An 18,071-nucleotide genomic window follows, 5' to 3' on the forward strand; every position below is an offset into this window, starting at 1 on the left:
GTTTGTGACTAGGATACCGAGGATCACAAACAAGGTGTGAATAACCATGCAAATTAGCTTGGTACTCTTAATGTTACAAATCACCTAATCAATGTTCCGGTTAACCACACACGCTCCATTGATCGATGATTAACACCAAGCTACCCTTTGCCACACATTGTCGGTCCCAAATTAGTGTGCCGGTTAACCACACACGCTCCACCGACGACTTAACAACGTGCAAAGTGCAATTTCATGGAATAGCAACATTTTCACATTTTTCCTAAATTAACTAAGATTGGGAATTTATAAAAGTTTAGTTACTTTATAATTTCATTATACTTATTAATGAGAATTATTGTCCAATTCTACCCGTTCGGGTAACGACCCTCCACCAGTCAAGGAAGCGGTGGGTGAGAGTGGACACCCATTAAACCACCACTTTATAGGCCTACTAACGGTAAGACTGACTTGTCTTATATATATATATATATATAAGTATTAAACTTTAATATTATAATAGTATAGGGTTGAATTTTAAACTTTTAAAATTCTAGGGTTTGGAATTAAAGTTTCATAAATGTAACTTTTCAAGTTCCAAAACTTGAGGGCAAGTTTTTTAACTTGTCAAAACCTTTGATTTCCATAACTTCTGCAATTATGGTTTCATTGATGAGACTTTTCCAATTCCATAACTTGAGGACAATTTATGAACTTTACAAGACCTTTGAAATTTCATAACTTATGAGAATTAATGTTTCATGAATGATGACTTTTCACATTCCATAACTTGAGGACAAGCTATGGAACTCTTCAAGAAGCACTTCTAGATCAAATTAACTAATCCAATTATCATATGATGATTATTAACCAACTTCACCTAATTTGATTCATATTACATGATAACTTCAAATTTTACAAATAACTAGTTTTTTCACAAATCAAGTAATTATCTTAAAATTTGATAACATCATGTTATTGGATGGCGACTAACATTACCATATCATTAAAATCGAATTTTATGAACCAAAACAGTTTGTAGTAATGTTCCTAATCTAAACTAGGCCAAAAACTCAAAGATTCTACCATCAGATGCACCAACTCGTCGAGTGCCATAATGGACTCGTCGAGTTCAACGCAAACTGTTAGGTTTTCAGCATTCTAACACTCTTAAGGTGTTCATGCAACCTTAAATACCTTGGATCTATGTTTTCACTAATTATACATGCAATGGTGTTTCCAAGGTATAAAACCTATAACTAGCATACAATTATCATATACCACACAAGAATCTAGTTAAGATAACATACCTTATGGTGGAGATGGAAGTATTGATGTATCTAGCCTTAAGAGCTTAGCCCCAATAGTGTGGAAGCCTCAAGTGGAATCACAATACATCATGGACAAAGGAGGAACTTGAGTGAGAATCTCCATGCACCCAAAACCACCATGAACTCCAAGAATACACTTGTCTCAATTTTGGGCAATGAAGTATGCATTTATATGTGGGATTTCTAGGGTCATGGATATAACCCAAATCCATACCCATGGGTCTTATGATCCATGGTTCATGTGGCTCAACTCTTTATGTATCCATACATAAACTTGGTCCAACAAGGATCATAAGCCCAACACACATAAATATAACTAATTAACATAATTAGTCCCCATAGATTTAATTAGTCTCTTTTTGATCACTAAATCAATTCTAAATTAATTCTTGATCAATACTAATTAAAAGCATATGATTTCATATTAATATATTAGTACTTATAATATATTAATAAATCATATATAACCTTCTCTCAAGAGTCCATCCTAACAAATTGTCCTGATGATATTCAACCCAAATGGACCGTGCTACTCTCGGGTCAAGTACATATCAATAATAGTTATGGCCTTAGACATCTAATCCAACAGTCTCCCACTTGGATAAGTCTAAAACTATTATTACAAGTATGGCTTTATAACCCGACTAGCAATCGTAGTTCTTAAAGCCGTTGTCGAACTCTAAACAAATCAATGACACGTCCATTAGATAAGTGACCATATATTCCTCCATTCTAGATATCATATGGACTGAGACATGGACTATAATCATTCTCTCTGTCCATTTGTTGTTTTCCGATTTTCGATTTATGACAACTGACTAATTGAACAAATCAAATCAGTCCAGGCTTGGCCAAGCACTTAGGGGTGTCATCACTAAATCATCGAGAGGCCCATGGATACCGCTTTTATCCTTATGAGGTAAAAGGAATGGATAAACTTAAAATCATATGCTTGTACTAACTACTTGTTGAATCATACACAAAGGCACGTTTTATAACATCAAGTTACTGATGCGTTTTCGTACAATCAATGTATAACCAACTCATAGTCAATAACTCATATCTCTAGGTTTGAAGAATATAAGATATTATCATCTCATGATTCACTCGTGATAAAATCCTTGAAGTGATTCAAATGAGAATGGGTTTAATCCAATACTCGAAAATTATTCCAAGAGCACTCATAAATACCGCAGCTAAGTCTAGCCACATAGACAGACTACAGACCCATTCATGACAGTCTTGCCTCAATACCTAGTTCCAAAGTATGATTGACTGTGGACGTTTTGAATAACTTAGTTATTCGGGAAGTCAAAACATGTAAAGTGAAACACAAGAATAATACTAATCCTATATGGCCCCAACACTTTGAGAGTAAATAAAAAAACACCTTTTATCTAAGCACCATATTGATTACTCATTATTCATGTAATGTTTCGAATTATCAACTTAATACTTGAATTAAAACAATAGTCATGCCATGCTCCAAGCATGCACACTATGTTTACCTATGGTCCTTTCTTTTGTGAAATAGATCAATTGAACACGACTCCAATGATGCTCATTTCAAAATCCCAATCCCTTTTGTAAATGTAAGAATACCAAACTCTTGCCATTTATTGTAATCTGTTAGATTCTAAACTTATATGCAATGATTCTCTTGTAATGACTGTGCACAAAAGTCACAAAGACTTGGCAACGGACATTACAAAGTATTCCAATGGAGATCAATTCCATGGAAACGAAGTCTCATATTCAAAGTACATTCCTTTGAATATCCTTCTTTGCATTAAGTTTTCTAATCTTACACAGATTCAGAGAATAAATTCCACCTATGGAAACAATTCCATATTACCATTTTGACTATCACTTCTTAACAAGAGTTGCCTCTTTTCAGAATATGTCAATATGGTCCTTTCGAAAGTTTACATTATACTTCCAATTGTCCACGAGCAACCAATCTTTGGTAAACCTCAGATTGTCCTCGACAATTGCTTAATCATTTTAGTCATATCCGGTTCTATTCCTTTTTCCCTCTTAATGCCCTATGTATTTGGAAAATTTAGAATGGATGTAATCGATCCTATACTCGAAGCATATGGGACACGATTCATGCTATAAAAAATTTATTTTCCATGTTCTCACAATTCGAACTATGAAGAGGGATGCCGTAATCATAATCGAATTTTGAGAACGCCACATATATAAAATTTCCTTATGTTGAACCATTTCATCATAACATTCATATATATCCTTGACTAAAGTTGATTAAAATCTCAATCTAAGCTTGTAGAACTGGAATGAAGTATAAAATCCTCTCCTTTAATTATAGCAAAACAACTTTTCAAAGCGAATTGAAACTTTTGTTTTCTATAATTAACATTGCTAACTTCCAACACTTATCATAATTATCATGCTCCCACTAACATGATGATTATTAGCATAACACTTATGCTCCCACTAGCTTTTCCATGTACTCAGAAATCAGCTGGACTTCTAGAAATCAATACTTTATTGAATTTCTTACCAAAGTTCAGATTTCTGATACGAGATGCTTTGATAAGACTTTATCAAAATCATACACCTTTCCTTACATAGCTCACATGTGTGTCTAAACAATTATGAAGAGGGGTGTCGTGATCATAATGTTTAGACCTTCTTCCATTCTCATAAGTTCATGCTAGTGTGTCGGTTAACCACACGCGCTCCACTAATGACTTTGAGTATGCAAATATCACAATTGCTATCTACTTAAAATCTACTTAGTGAAAGAGTTTCCTCACCATCATTTTCATGAATCGGAGAGAAGCCTTATGACACTTAGATTTTTTTTATGGTGTAAGTGTTCCTATCAATGCGAATTTGTCAAAACCATAATCACAAGACAAGGTTAGTGACAAATCCAAATTCATATGGACTGAACTTGCCCGATCTCATTTTCTTGCCACTTAGTAACGCAAGGGCCTACCATTGCTTCCAGGTTGTTATGCAAACAATTGAGAACTTATAGAACTCACAAGCATAGTCAACTTAACTGGAGTGGGCACAGAAATATGCCAACACAATGGGTTACAAACCTAAAGTTGTGTGCTAGCGATTAAACAATGGGTTTTATTCTTGATTAGTTCTTGAAACTTTTCCAAGATCTTTAAGACTCCCACTGTCCTCTTGACATATAAGATTCTCTTGTCAAGAACCATTCCTTGACAAAACAAATATTCAAGAGTCAGTGGGGATTCTTATCAAGATAAACACTTTTCACAATTGGTCTTAGTTGGTCTCTGTTTTATCCAAAACATCACAACTTACCAACTTCAAATGTACAAGAGTAAGAAACATATTACTCTACATTTGATAAGTGTTATAAACCTTTCTTAAAATTATGCCACTCAAGTTACAATCTTAGAGTATGCCTCTAAGACTTGTTTTGGGATGAAGTATGATTTATCTTTTGATATGACCATTTCCACAGTTCATGATTCCTCTCCTTAGCCAAACAAATGCACTAAGGTGTCTTTAGAGGATCAATTGTGATATGGTTTTATAATCACTAAGATAATCATAAAACAAGATACTCAAGTACTCTCCCATGTCTTTAAATTGGTGAAACTTTTACCTTTCTGCCTTATTTGATTCTTCTTATCCGTCCTGCCATACATTGAAACTTTTCCAATGTTTTAGAATTACACTTAAACTTGTAAGTATAACCATATTTACTATACTTTAGTAAATCATAACGAATAATCTTATCGATCTTTGTGTTGGACCTGACCAGCGCACAACCAAGTGTACCCAATCTTTTAGTCCTTCACTTGACTCACACATGCATGTGAGCAAGGAATTAGTCTTAATTTCCCAAAGATGAAAAATTTTCATTCATCATACAATACAAGTTGCATGATTCCAAGTTTCTATCCAACTTAAACTTGGGTGATGAGAATCTTTCCTTATTTGGAAAATTGTGACACTACCACAGACGAAAGAATCAAATCCATTTCACAATATTGCTATCAATGAAATCATATAAACAACAAATTTTCACAAATGCCATCGTAAGGATACTTAAAATAAATAAAATCAAAACTTTTCTTTTATTTTAAAACTTGCGGAAAAACTCATCCTTACAATGCAAATACATATGAAAACATGTTGTTATCTATTCCTAAGCAATATATCATAACTCTTAAGCAGCAGCTCAAAATTCTGATCATCAAACATGGCGATCGAAATCCATCTATTCGCGATCAGAATCAGCTTACTTTTTCTTTAAGCTTCCTTTTTGACTTTACCATCCTTATGATCTTTCAGGTAAAATGGGTAGCTTCGCAACCAATGTCCCTTCTTTTGGCAAAAGAAACATATGGACTCTTTGTAAATGGTACACTTGATTGTCCAGACTTAGCCTTTCTCTTTACCATTGAGTCAAACGACTTGACCATGGCCGATCCCTTTCCATTGGGAAGAGAAAGTTTTTTTGGACTTTCAATGTTACCATTACCAATGTCCATGGAAGCATGGGAAGTAGATATTTCAATCAAATTTGCTTTACCATTGCTCCAAATCATTGATGATTCAGTAGCATCGAGCAAATATGTAAGATCATTAAGGGTCATGTCATGGTCTGTCACATAGCAGTCCTTAAAGAACTCACTATATGACTTGGGAAGTGATTGAAGAACCCAGTTAACAGTCAACTTCCTTAAGACTTTGACACCCAACTCTCCCAGCTTGCCAATATGTGACTTAATCTCCAAGATGTAAGCACATATAGACTTTGCTTGCCAAATAGGGATTGAGTGACCTTGAACTTGTTTCTCAGGGAGAATTATTGGAGGAGGTGGAGGAAGTGAACCTCTATCCAAAAGGATGAGGAAGACCATAGTTGTCTGAACTTAGACATCTATGAGAGAGAAATTCAAGTTTCAGTTGATTTAAGTCCTTAAAATAACACCCAATATGAAATATTAAGGCTAGGACCCAACAAACTATTTATAACTTGGAAGAGGGATGCCGTTATCCAAGCTACAAAATATTTTAAGGTAGGTAAATGACGATTTACCAATTTCCACCATGAAAAACAAAATAAGTTATTAAGTTTTAATTGGATTGAAACTCCTAGATCTTTTGAGATTCATTGAACTTTCAATGGCATGTTTAAATCTCGATTGTGCCCTCTCAAGTTTGTGACTGGTATGCCGAGGATCACAAACAAGGTGTGAATAACCATGCAAATTGACTTGGTACCCTTAATTTTATCACCCAATTGATGTGCCGGTTAACCACACGCGCTCCACCGATCTATGATAAAACTTAAGTCATCATTTGCCACACATTGTCAGTCCCATTTTAGTGTGCCGGTTAACCACACGCGCTCCACTAACGACTTAACAAGGGTGCAAAGTGTAATTTCATGGGTTAGCACCATTTCACATTTTCCTAAGTAACTAAGATTGGGAATTTATAAGAGTTTAGCTACTTAGTATTTATCATTATACTTTTAATGAAAGGAGAATTAGAGTCCTATCCTACCCGTTCGGCTAACGACCCTCCACCAGTCAAGGAAGCGGTGGGTCTGAGTGGACACCCATTAAACTGCCATTTTATAGGCAGTAACCTTATACCCCCCTTAGAGACTGGCTTCGTGAATGAGCTCTACTAACGGTAAGATTGACTTTACTCTTATACATATATACATAATCATTAACTTTTAATATTATAATAGTATAAGGTTGAAATTTAAACTTTTAAAATTCTAAGGTTTAATTTGGAATTAAAGTATACATGGGGAGGTAACTTTGCAAATTCCAAAACTTGAGGGCAAGCTTTGAAACTTTTCAAAACTCTTAGATTTTCATAACTTATGAGTTTAGTTAAGGTTTTAAAAAAACTTTAATGAAGAGACTCTTGAACATCCATAACTTGAGGACAAGTTATGGAGTTCATAAAACTATTTATGACAAAAAGACTCTTCATTTTGTAACCTATGGCAATTTTTATGATTTTTAAGAGTCATAAGTGCGACTTTTCATATAACCTTGAGGACAAGTTACAAAAACACATTTTATGAACTACTTTTAGATCAATTTAGATTGAAAACAACTAACAAATATTTTTTCCATTAATCTAAATTAACTCATAAAACAAGGTAACATGAAAACTTTTGGTGTTCCATAACTTGAGGACAAGTTATGGAGTCCATCCAATGTCATTGAGATCAAAAATTACACTAACAAACAATTTCACATAATTCCTATGATCTACCAAAACTCATAAGCATGAACAATCCATATCAACAAGTTTTCAAGAATCATATAAACATATATAAAACTTGAAACTTTGATAATAACTTTGAAATTGGTTTATCATAATCATTACCACATCAAAAACAGGTTTTATAAGTCCAAAACAGTTAAAGGTAATGATTCTAGACCAATTACAGCCTTAAAAGTCGAAAATATGCTGTCAGGGGCTTCTACTCGTCGAGTGTATGAACCTACTCGACGAGGAGGATGAATTTCTTCATGGACTCGGCGAGTCCAGTGCCCAGGAGGCCAGAATTTTCGATTTTTAAGCCATTTCAGCATGTATAACTTGAAAACAAGCCTAGGCTCTGATACCACTGTTGGGTTTTGAGCATTCTAACACTCCTAAGGTTTTCATGCAACCCTAAATACCTTGGATCTATGTTTTCACTAATTATACATGCAATGGTGTTTCCAAGTTATTAAACCTATAACTAGCATACAATTATCATATACCACACAAGAATCTAGTTAAGATAACATACCTTATGGTGGAGATTGAAGTCTTGATGTATCTAGCCTTAAGAGCTTAGCCCCAATAGTGTGGAAGCCTCAAGTGGAATCACAACACATCATGGACAAAGGAGGAACTTGAGAGAGAATCTCCATGCACCCAAAACCACCATGAACTCAAAGAATACACTTGTCTCAATTTTGGGCAATGAAGTATGCATTTATATGTGGGATTTCTAGGGTCATGGATATAACCCAAATCCATACCCATGGGTCTTATGATCCATGGTTCATGTGGCCCAACTCTTTATGTATCCATACATAAACTTGGTCCAACAAGGATCATAAGCCCAACACATATAAATATAACTAATTAACATAATTAGTCCCCATAGATTAATTAGTCTCTTTTTGATCACTAAATCAATTCTAAATTAATTCTTGATCAATACTAATTAAAAGCATATGATTTCATATTAATATATTAGTACTTATAATATATTAATAAATCATATATAACCTTCTCTCAAGAGTCCATCCTAACAAATGGTCCTGATGATATGCAACCCAAATGGACCATGCTACTCTCGGGTCAAGTAAATACCAATAATAGTTATGGGCTTAGACATCTAATACAACACAAACATCATCCAACTTGTCAAGTTCAACGATGGACTCGGCAAGTTGGCCCTGGCAGATTCCCAAAATACAGTTTTTTTAGCTTTGAAAATTACACAATTGCATCAATACAATAGAAAACACTCATGGCTCTGATACCACTGTTGGGTTTTATGTACTCTAAAATTCCTATGGTGCACATACAACCCTAATGCTTTGGATCTAAGTTTTTTCTAATTATACAGGCAACATTGATATCCAAAGCATGAAGCCTAAACTAGCATACACAATTTGATACATGAATCACAATACTAGTTAGAAGATTACCTTTTTATGTAGCTAGTAAGACTTTGGCCCTATGAGAACTTAGCACCCCAAGTGTTGTGCCTCAAACAAGTCACAAACACCAATAAACAACTAGATGGATATGAGAGAGATTTAGGAGACTAGAAATCGGATTCTACTTCTTGGAATGCAAAGTGTAACCGATTTTAGCTTATGAATACATATATATATATATATATATATATATATATATATATATATATATAGATTATCAAGGGTCATGTGTAACCCTAATCTATACCCATAAGCTTATGATCCACCTATTTGATTTGGATAAATACTTCATGGATTAACCCATAAGCCCATCACAAATCAAACCATGGATCATTAGCCCAACTAATATGTATCAATTTAATTAGTCTCTTTTGATCACTAAATTAATTCTAAATTAATTCTTGATCAATACTAATTAAATAATATGATTCCTCAATTAATATATTATACTTATAATATATTAATAAATCAGAAATAACCTCTTACTCAAATATCCATCTATCAAATTGTTCTGGTGAAGGAACCCGAAATGGACCATGCTACTATCTGGTCAAGTACATACCAATTATAGTTATGGGCTTAGACACCTAATCCAACAGTATTGTGATTCACAATGTGCTAGACGCATCTGCCATAATCCTGTGCAACATTCGAAAACCAAACACATCACACTTCGCTATCACTTTATTAAAGATCATGTTGAGGATAACAACATTGAAGTTCATTTTGTAAAGACAACAAATAAACTTGCAGATATGTTTACCAAAGCTTTGGATGAAAAGACATTTCTAAGGATTTTGTCAGGCTTAGGCATGATTGATGCGAATGATGTTCCATATGGGACTTCATCATAAAGTCACGTTGTGTCGACATATCGTTGAATGGTTCAGATGTTACTGTTCATGGTTTAGCGTTCGACACACTTCGTTTTCGACTTTCCTGTGACCGATTCAGACAACGCTTCGTTTCTCAAAGCAAAACTAATATGTCCATGCATCAACTCTATGTGTCGGTACTTTCCATTTCTCTTGTCTGATACATTTTTCTTATTTTTTTTAGAATTTTCATTTTTGTTGTTTTCTATTCAAAAACAAAAATATCAAAAAGATTTTTTTTTGTTATTTCCTTTTCAAAAACAAAAATACCAAAAAGTTTTTTTATTTTCTTTTCAAAAACAAAAATACGAAGAAGTGTTTCATTTTTGTTATTTTCCTTTAAAAAAAATATCAAAAAGATTTTCTAATTTTTGTGATTTTGATTTCAAAAACATAAATCCAAAAATATTTTTTTTTTGTTTTTTTGTTTATTGTTCTTGTGGTTAACAAGATTTGATGTAGCTCGCTATTGAAATATGCTGGTGGAACTTGCATTGCAACTTTAGGGAAATGTATTACTTCGATACTTTACACTAGTTCGGTGTCCCTAGAAGCATGTTGTAGCATGTAGTCCCAAGCCTCCTAGACTCAATGTGTTTCGAAGCCTTAATGGATCTCTCATCACGAGGATTCCTTCCCAATCAGGCTATATGCACATTAGTCAATGAGCTACCTTACTCTTCTTATGTTGAGTTAAGAGTTTCCTGCTTGGCCCACATATAGCAGAGGTACATTTCATTTCTTAAACCAATCTTTTTCACCATAAAGTTCTTTCACGATCTGTCACACCCCCAGACATCGGCGGAAACACCGTGTGGTGTAAAGTCATTCTTCGTATCACAGTTATATAACATACATTGAACAGTACTAAAGAAAATACATACCTTTATTCATAATTGAAAGTTACATAACTGTTTTTCTAGAACCTATTACATAATATCCGACTATGGCATACTTCTTAATGAACAGAAAGGTAATAGTAAAACTTCCCCTGTTCGAATACATACCATCTTTTCAAGTTCCTGAAAACACATGCATTTTAAAATACGTCAACATAAAGTTGGTGAGTCCACAGGTTTTGACTCCATATAAAAATAATACATTTTCCAAGTTCAAAAGTATAGTTTTGAAAGTATCATTTTTACTCTCCAACATTTAGTATATATATTAGGTATAATAGTTTACTTATCAATTAAGTGTTATACCTAAACATTCATTGAGCCTAAGGTATAAGTAGGGGGAAACTTATACTTAACATTAATACTTGTATACGACAAAGTATAATGTTTCTAACAATTTGCTACCATGAGCCTGTAACCGCTGCTATGAAATAATACCTCTGATAAAACACACTCATGATTTCCATGAGAAATAACACACTCATGATTTCCATGAGAACAACACCGTACGCTTCATCGACGCCGGAACAATAACAAGTAAAAGGATAGTTCGTCACTTGCTTGTGGTTGACTGTAGACAATCAAAAGTGGGGTGGTCAACCCGTATACTAATTATACACCACTTCCTCGCTCACACGGGAATAACGGTTACAGTTTAGAGTATTTCCGCTAAGATCCCCAATCTTAGTTGATGAATACAATTACTCATGCAGACTTCGACGGCTTCCTATAGCTCTAACAACAAAAGCATTTTCATGTCTAAAACCCTAAGTTACTAGACTATGCTTTTAAACAGTACTCCTAACTTCATAACATTTAGGCAGTATAACAGCTATAACTTGAAGTAAAACCAGGTTTTATCTTGACATAAAACCAATAACAACAACAACATATAACATACCAAGTTTTATCTTGTCATAAAACTAACAATACCAACATACTTTATAAATCAACATATAGAACTTCCGAATATAACTTCGGAACTATATCGCACACAACATACATAGAATCCTAAGTATAACTCAAGATCTAAATTTAGTATAATAACATGCTAACAAGTTGATAATAGTTGTATATGTTCAAAATATTATATTTAAACAACTATATCCCGGTTATTATAACTACCTATGTTGATACTAATATATTATCATATAGACATAATAATAACGTATATACAATATTTAGCATGCGTTTTCCCCCAAAATATTAGAAAGTGGGGCCGTGAAACTCACCCTAGTAGTGTGATTTTATGTAATCTAAGCAGAAACGGTCAGCGTACGAGGTCGTCGGGGCTCGGGATGCAAGTGGGCTTCAGAAAATGAGAGAAAGGGAAGAAGTTCAGGTGTAGGAATAGCTGAAGTCGGACCTGCTATTTATAGGAAGGATTTTGGAACCTCACGTCGTGAGTTTTATAAGACTCACGTCGTGAGTCAAGCATGATCATCTCGTAGACTTGTCATTTGCGTCCCTAGCGTCGGAAGGTGTCCCTTTGACTGCTCACGACGTGAATCAATCCTTGCTCACGTCGTGTGTTTAGATCTTATCCCCTCGTAGCCTCGTCACACCTTCTAGATTCCGAGATGTAGCAAAATGACTCCTCACCTCGTGAACATTTATGCTCACCTCGTGAGTTCAGTCAGATTAGGGTTTCTGACAGCGGTATCTTCGGAAGGTCGTAACTTTTGCATACGAACTCCGTTTTTGACGTTCTTTATATCCACACATAGGTATTTACGAGTAATAAAATTCTCTTTTAGACTCCAATAGCTAATTCTACATCTATTTTAAATTTATATTATTATAGATATTTATAGTGTTCGGTTTATCATAACTTCTTCATGCGAAGTCAGATTCAGACGTTCTCTGTATTTTTGGAATCGTATGGACGTATACTTTGAGTTGTATCATAAAGAAAGTTGATATTTGTATTAGAATTTATCATGAACTACATAGCACTATTATCACATTACTAGAATTTATCATGAACTACATAGCACTATTATCCGGTTGTTGAAGTAAACCTGAAGGCTTTTGATGTTATGCCTTTACTCTAGAACAAGTCAAACATTTGCTCACATAAGTAGCAATTTATGCCTTCATGTTTGGCCACCAATAATGTACCTTTAAATCTAAGTACATTTTGTCAGAGCCTGGATGAACAGAATATCTGGACTTGTGGGCTTCTTCTAAGACCAAGTCCCTGACTCCACCGAACTTAGGCGTCCAAATTCGGTTCAAAAAGTGTTGCGTTCCGTCATCTTTTTGTATAAGTTGCTTTTCCGTTCTTCGCAAAGATTCGTTCTTGATATTTTCTTCTTTTAGAGCCTCAAGTTGAGCTTCTCTAATTTATGCGGTAAAGTTAGAATGGATAGTTATAGTTAATGCTCGTACCCGACGGGGTTTAATATATTATTTCCGGTTCAAGGCATCTGCTACCACGTTTGCCTTTCCGGGATGATAACGAATCTCACATTCATAATCATTCAACAATTCGACCCATCTTTGTTGTCTCATATTAAGATCTTTTTGGTTGAAGATGTGTTGCAGACTCTTGTGGTCGGTAAAATTAGTACACTTAGTACCGTATAAGTAATGTCTCCAGATTTTTAGTGCGAAAACTACAGCTCCCAATTCAAGATCATGGGTAGTGTAATTATTCTCATGCACCTTAAGTTGTTGTGATGCATAGGCGATAACTTTTCCACTTTGCATCAACACACATCCCAATCCTTGATTTAATGCGTCGCAGTATACGACGAAATCTTCTGTCCCATCTGGAAGGGATAGGATTGGTGCACTACACAACATTTGCTTTTGTTTCTGAAAAGCAGCTTCTTGTTTGTCTTCCCAGTTGAACTTCGTATCCTTCTGGGTTATTGTTGTAAGCGGCTTGGCTATTTTGGAGAAATTCTCTATGAATCTATGGTAATAGCCAACAAGTCCTAGGATTTGACGCACTTCTGTTGGCATCTTTGGTGCTTCCCAATTCCTGATTGCTTCAACTTTGGATGGGTCAACATGAATTCCTTCGTTGCTAACTATATGACCTAAAAATTGTACTTCTGTAATCCAAAACTCACATTTGGAGAATTTGGCGTAGAACTTTTCTTTTCTTAGTAGTTCCAAGATTATTTGCAGGTGTTGACCATGAACTTTCTTGGTTCGTGAATATATCAATATATCATCGATAAATACGATCACGAATTTATCCAAGTATGGTTTGCAAACACGATTTATAAGATCCATAAACACTGCTGGGGCATTGGTCAATCCAAAAGACATAACTAAGAACTCATAATGAACATAACGAGTTCTAAATGCTGTTTTTGGAATGTCGTCTTCTTGTACTCTGAGTTGATGGTATCCTGATCTGAGATCTATCTTTGAGTAGTAGTTGGATCCTTGCAGTTGATCGAATAGATCATCAATTCTTGGAAGCGGGTAACGATTCTTGATCGTTAGCTTATTTAGTTCCCGATAATCAATACACATTCGAAAGGATCCGTCCTTCTTCTTGACAAACAAGATTAGTGCTCCCCATGGTGAAAAACTTCGTCGGATAAAGCCTTTGTCAAGAAGTTCTTGTAGTTGGCTAGACAATTCTTGCATTTCGGATGGAGCCAACCGATAAGGAGATTTTGCTACTGGTGCTGCTCCTGGAATTAAGTCGATTCGAAACTCGACTTGTCGGACGGGAGGTATTCCAGGTAGATCTTGAGGAAACACGTCAGGGAAATCACATACTTGAGGTATGTCCTTGATTTCTTTTGTCTTTCTCTTCTTATCAACAATGTGGGCTAAGAATGCGCTTCATTTCTTATGTAGATATTTCTGGGTCTTGGTACAAGAGATGACTTTGAGGTTCTTCCCAGATTTTTCACCATAGATAATCAGGGCTTCGCCATTTGGTAAGGGTAATCGTATTGCTTTCTCATGACATAGAATTCCGGCGTGGTGTGAAGATAACCAATCCATGCCAATTATGACATCAAAACTACCCATAGGCATTGACATGAGGTTGACGTGAAAAAAGTAGTTATTAAGAGTTTAGTCTATCAAATATTACTCCCAAATTAAATAGTTCATCTGATCTAATCATAATAAAATGTAGTTGCGCACCTACACCTACTTGTGATAGGATATATGTGATGGGTTTTTGAGCATTCTAACACTCCTATGGTGTACATGCAACCCTATAAACCTTGGATCTATGTTTTCTCTATTATACATGCAAATATTAACTATTCCAAGGTTTCATCCTAACTAGCATATTATGAAGCACCTATACTACAAAGTTCTAGTTAGATGACATACCTTTTGATGTAGCTTGATGTCTTCAAGCCTTAAGAGCTTAGCCCCAATAGTGTGGAAGCCTCAAATGGAATCACAAATCACCAACACACCTTGGAAGAACTTGAGAGAATATGTATGCACACTAAAATCGGCCCACACTTTTTTCCACACACTTGTGCCAATTTTGTGAGCCAAGGACCACTTTATATATTATGGAGGATTAGGGTTACATCCATGTAAACCCTAATACCCATGACCTTTCATTTACATAGGATCCATGGGTTAGAAGCTCCATGGACCATCCATGAAAGCTTAGCCCAACCTAAATGAACTTGGCCCATTCCATATATATAAAAGTCCATATTTAATTAGTTCTTTTTTATCACTTAATTAATTCTAAATTAATTCTTGATCAATACTAATTAAATAATATGATTCCATATTAATATATTAGAACTTATAATATATTAATATAAATCATAAATATACTATTCTCAAAAGACTATCCATATAAATTGTGCCGGTGAAGTGCAACCCAAATGGACCATGCCGGGTCGGGTCAAGTACATACCAAATATAGTTATGGACTTAGACATTAATCCAACAGTCTCCCACCTGTATAAGTCTAAAAATATTATTGAGTATGACTTCAAAACCTAACTGGCAATCGTAGCTCTTAAAGCCGCTGTCGAACTCTGACCTTGTCAATGACTTGTCCATTAGATAAGGGATCATATATTCCTCCATTCTAGATATCATATGGACTGAGACATGGATTATAATCATTCTCTCTGTCCATTTGTTGTTTCCCGATTTTCGATTTATGATGACTGACTGATTGAACAAATCAAATCAGTCCTGGCTTGGCCAAGCACTCACATGTGTCATCGCTAAATCATCGAGGGGCCCACAAATATTGCTTTTATCCCGAAGGTAAAAGGAATGGATAAACTTCGACTCATATGGCTTGTTCTACTACTTGTTGAATCATACACAAAGGCACGTTTTATAACATCGAGTTACCAAATGCGTTTTCGTGCAATCAATGTATAACCAACTCATAGTAACAACTCATATCTTTAGGTTTGAAGAATATAAGATATTATCGTCTCATGATCACTCGTGATAAAATCCATGAAGTGATTCAAATGAGCGCGGGTTGAATCCAATACTCAGAAGTTATGAGCACTCATGAGTGTTGTAGCACCACTTTGTCCACCAACTTGGACCTCTACAAACCAACCCATGACAGTTTTGATTCATATCTACTTCCAACATATGACCGACTGTGGATGGTTTGAATAACTTAATCATTCAGGAAGAGCGACTTAGTTATTCTGGAAGTCAAAACATGCAAAGTGAAACACAAGAATAAATGAATCAAATATGGTATCAAACCCTATGAATATAAATAAACACTTTTATTTATCACCATATTGATTACTCATTATTCATTGTTTCGGTTTTATCAACTTTATACTTGAATTAAAAACACTAGTTGTCCCATGCTCCAAGCATGTACACTATGTTTTTCTTAAACAATAGCTTTGCCATACACCAAGTATGCACTCTATGTTTGTCTATGATCCTTACTTTGTGAAATAAACCATTTGAACATAATTTCAATGATTCTAATTTCACACTCCCAAATCCTTATCGAAAAATGTGAGAATTTCAAATTCCTATCATTTATCGAAATCTGTTTAGATTTTAAACTTATATGCACTGATCCTCCTGTAATGAATATGTACAAAGTCACAAAGACTTGTCAACAGTCATTATAAGGTATTCCAATGGAGATCAACTCCATGGAAACTAAGTCTCATATTCAAAGTACATTGCTTTGGACATGCTTCTTGCATTAAGTTTTCTAATCTTACACAGATAACTTCCACCTATGGAGACAACTCCATATTCTCATTTTGACTATCACTTCTGAATAAGAGATGCCTCTTTTCAGAATATGTCAATATGGTCCTTCCAAAATTAGCACTTTACTTCCCACTGTCCCTGAGCAACCAATCTTTGGTAAACCTCAGATTGTCCTCGACAATTGCTTAATCTTTTTAGTCATATCCAATTCTAGACCTTTTCCCTTCTTAATGCCTCTGGGCATTTGGAAAAATTTAGAAATGACAAATATTATAGCACATGCAATCGATCCTGTACCCAAAGCGAATGGTACACGATTCATGATGTTTCACATAAAGACATGATTCTAGACCAGTCTTTTGCTACAATATTTTTATTTGCCATGTTTTCAAAATTTGACTATGAAGAGGAATGCCGTAATCATAATCGAATTTTGAGAACGCAATATATAGAATTTCCTTAAGTTGAACCAATCCAACATGAAATTCATATATATATTCTTGACTAAGGATGATTAAGGTCTCAATCTAAGCCTTTAGAACTGAAATGAAGTATATCCTCTCCTTTAATTATAGCAAAACAACTTTTTCAATCCCTGCAGCCTCACGGATTGAAACTTTTGTTTTCTATAATTAACATTGCTAACTTGCAACACTAACAATAATTATCATGCTCCCACTAACATGATGATTATTAGCATAACACTTATGCTCCCACTAGCTTTGACATGTACTCAGAAATCAGCTGGACTTCTAGAAATCAATACTTTATTGACTTTAGTTCAGATTTCTGATACGAGATGCTTTGATAAAACTTTATCAAAATCATACACCTTTCCTTAGATAGTATGCATGTGTGTCTCAACAATTTCAGAACTATGAAAAGGGATGCCGTAATCATAATCTCAATTGTTTAGACCTTTTGCCTTCTGCTTCAAATCTACTTGGTGGAAGTGTTTCCTCACCATCATTTTCATGAATCGGAGAGAAACCTTATGACCCTTAGATTTTTTTGTGTATGTGTTCTTATCCATGTGAATCGTCAAAACCATAGTCACAAGACAAGGATAATGACAAATCCAAACTCATATGGACTGAACTTATGCAATCT

Source organism: Lactuca virosa, chromosome 2, assembly GCF_052849685.1.
Source record: "Lactuca virosa cultivar CGN04683 chromosome 2, Lactuca_virosa_CGN04683_v6, whole genome shotgun sequence".
NCBI classification, from domain to species: Eukaryota; Viridiplantae; Streptophyta; class Magnoliopsida; order Asterales; family Asteraceae; genus Lactuca; species Lactuca virosa.